A 3,883-nucleotide genomic window follows, 5' to 3' on the forward strand; every position below is an offset into this window, starting at 1 on the left:
ATTTGCAAGTCAAATATGGTCGCCACCATTAGGGTGATCTATACCATATAAAACACTTACAAACCACTTATCATGCGAGATTAAACGGTGCGAAATTGCTAATGAACGTTCCTCCATTAGGGAGGATTACTCACTAAAACAAACGCGGTGTAAAACCCACAATGGAGATCGAATATCTTAATAATAATAAAGCTCATTATTTAAAATGTATTTTTTTTATTATTCTAATAAATAAATCTCATTAAATTCTATTTAAGAATTAAAATTCAAAAATAAGAATTTAATATAATATTTATAAAATTATACTTAGATGGTGATTGAAATAAAATTAATTATTTCCATCTTAGTAATAATCTTAAATATAAATATTAAGGAAATTAATTTAAGTTGAATTAAATAAAATAATTAGCAACTTAAAAATTTTCTTTGAGAATATATTTATTGGATTCGAAAATTTAAAGTATATGAAAATACAATTTTCGAAAATAATAAAAACAGAAACGAAATACTTCAAGCAAAAATATCACCTATCTAGATATTCTTTGACTAGTTAATTCAATTTCTAATAATATATATATTTTTAAATTCATTTATTTTAAATTAATCAATTAAATGAAAAAATCATTGACTTGAGTTGGTCCAAGAATTAATTAAAATAAATAATTAATTTACAACTCAATCTATTTTTCAAGATTAAAAATTCGAAAATATTGCATAATTAAAATGCAAATTTCAAAATTGATTAATAAAATAAAGAAAAATATATATTTTGAAAATTATTTAAATTTAAGTTGAAAAATTAAATTTCAACCTAAAAATAATTTTCTCTTTAATTAAGTGTCATGAAAAATCAATAAATATTTAAGTATCATGATGAAAATCAACTTAGATATTTAGATTCTTCAAGTTAATTAAATGTATTAAATTCAAGAAATAAATAATTAAGTGTAGAGAAGGCTTAATTATTAATTTCTATTTAATACTAGGAAAAATATACTTAATAAAATTGTACCAAAATTAATTATTTAAATAATTAATTTCACAAAGTATAATTTTCCTATTTAAATATTAGAAATAATAAGTAGTCTAGAAATTACTATCTAGAAAATATCTTATTTGACTAAGTATCTTTTCAAAAATTTGAAAAATATCTAATTTAAGTTATATAGAAAAAAAATCTAAAACTTAAATAATTTCAAATTTAGATTTAATTAAATATCAAAATTAAGTTGTAACCACTTAATTTGAAGATATCTTTTTAAAGTTAATATTTGAAAAGATATTAACCAAAAAAAAATATCTAAAATATTCCATTTCAAGTTAATATTTGAAAAGATATTAACTTAAAAAAAAATATCTTAAGAATCTTTGATAACTAATGCCTAGGATTCCTCAACTTGATTTAAAATTTAAATCAAATATTCAAATTTAAGTTAGTTAAGAAAAATCAGTTGATACAACTAATTTATAACTTAAATAGGAATATTTAATTAAATAAGCTCTAGAAAGAATCTAGTTAGTTAAAATTCTATATTTAATTAAATACAAGAAAAATACAAATAGTTTGTCTAGAAATAATATCTAAACTAAAAGTGTTTTTCTTAAAATTAACTTTAAAATATTAAAATGAAAATAAATTTCATATATTTTAAAAGTTAATTATGTTGCTAATTCAATTTTATTAGGTCAAACTAATATAATTAACCTAGTACAGTTATTCAAATCAGGCAAATGGGCCTTACAATTGGGGTAGTTCATGTGAGGGGGTGCTGGGTTCAGTATGTCGTACCCACTTCTATGGCTCACAACTCTCACACAAGGCCCAAAAGAGAGGAATTTAACCTTAAATGAATAACTGTTATTAATTGAATAGGTCAAATAACTAAATGGACCTAAATAAAATCTATCAAGGTGTGACATTTTATTTAGCAACAACCTATATGTATCTATATTAAAACAAAATAAACATATAGGCTCACACAAGCACACTTTGGATGGATCCTATCATGTTGCTAGGTCATACACAGATGAAAGAAGATTGTAAAATTTACCTGTTACAAATTATTAACTTGACCAAGGGAGCCATCAGATCATTAGATCTGGCAAAAAGTAACCATGGCTATTTGCAATCAAGTAATAATAGGTTTTGAAAAACTTACACACAAGTTTAAACCATATACTCCTGCAACAAGGTTAGCTGGATAGTTGGAAGTAGGATTTATTTAATTTTAAATAAATAATTTCGAAAAATAAATAATTAAATAATTAAAAAGAATTAATTTAATTTTCGAAAAAATAAATAAATAATAAAAAAAACTTATTTCGAAAATAAAAAAAAAAATCGAAATTTAAAAAAAAATATTTAAAATTAAACCTACTTTTTTGAAAAATTAGGTTTCAACCAACCTAAATATCATTTCAAAATTTGCTAACTACTTTTAAAAATTAAATGTTATTTTAAAAATAAAAATTAAATAAAAATTAGAAAAGATAAATGAAATATCTTTTCAGATTTTTTAAATTTAATTTAAATAAATACAATAACAAAATTTAAAAGTTAGCAAAATGTCTTATATCTATTTAAAATTACATGATTATAAATATCTTACTTTAAATTTAAATAAGGTCAAAATATCTAAAAAGATTTAATTAAAAAAATCTTAAAAGATAAGATATAATTAAAAAAAATATCTTAAAAGATAAGATATTTTTAAAATATCTTAAAAGATATTATAAATATCTTATAAAATCTGACCTTAAATTTAAAAAAAAAAATATAATCAAATTTAAAAATAAGATAGATTTTTAAGCAAGAAGATAAATATCTTGAATTAAATTAAAAAAAAATAAATTAATTCAAAATGATAATTAGAATTCAATTAGGAATAGTAATAGTATATATACAAAACCATACAAAAAATTGGAAGTTAATTACATGAAAAAGCATGAAAAATCGAAGAAAAATGAAAAAATTCGAAACTGTAAGGACAGATTTGCGATCGCAGGAAAATATCAGCACAGCCCCGATTTTTCCAAATCTTCAAAAAATCATAACTAATTCAAATAAAATCCAAATTAAGTTCTGTAAAAGGCTAACTTGTTTAATTTTTTCCATACTATCCAATAAAAATAATTCTAGAAACAAAATCACAATTATTTTTCACGAAAATTTCACAAACATCAATCAATCATCAAATAACACTCAATACAACATGATACCATCCAAAGAACATACAAACAATCGTTTTAAAGTCTAAATTTCATGTAAGTAAATCAATTACCATGGCTCTGAGGCCAGTTGTTGGGAATTATTTTACCAGGATCTTAGATCTACTCACAAGTATGTTGTTTAAACACCCTAAATATGAACTTTCTAAAACGATAAATTAAACACATATAAAGTTAAGAAAACCTTACATTGATGCAGCGGAATTAATGTCTCCTTCCACTCAGATCTCTAACCCTTGATTCCTTTCTGTAGCAGAGTATAATCAAGATCTGAGCCCGAATGTCCTTCTTCTTCAAGTTTTGATCCTTCACAGTCTTCCAATCTATGATTGAGTTACTGCTTGCTGTGTGTGGGCAGTTACTCTTTCACTAGGGTCACGAAAAAGATGAAGGGAAAAGAGAGAGAGGTATTTCGGCCAAGGATAGAAAGTGGGAAGGCTCAGTTTTCTGAAGAGAGAAATTTCTGTCAGATTACTAATGAAAAGCATGTCTTGTGACTAAGCCATCACTTTCTATTTATAGGCAACTACTAGGTTTAGGTTAGGATTTATTTGGCATTAAAATAATGAAAATATTAATTTGAAAAACCTACTTAAGTGGCCGGCCATGGTGTAGTATTGGGCCTCACTTAATTTTGCAGTTTTATCAAATTTTA

The sequence above is a fragment of the Cannabis sativa genome, chromosome 6, assembly GCF_029168945.1.
Source record: "Cannabis sativa cultivar Pink pepper isolate KNU-18-1 chromosome 6, ASM2916894v1, whole genome shotgun sequence".
Taxonomy (NCBI): domain Eukaryota; kingdom Viridiplantae; phylum Streptophyta; class Magnoliopsida; order Rosales; family Cannabaceae; genus Cannabis; species Cannabis sativa.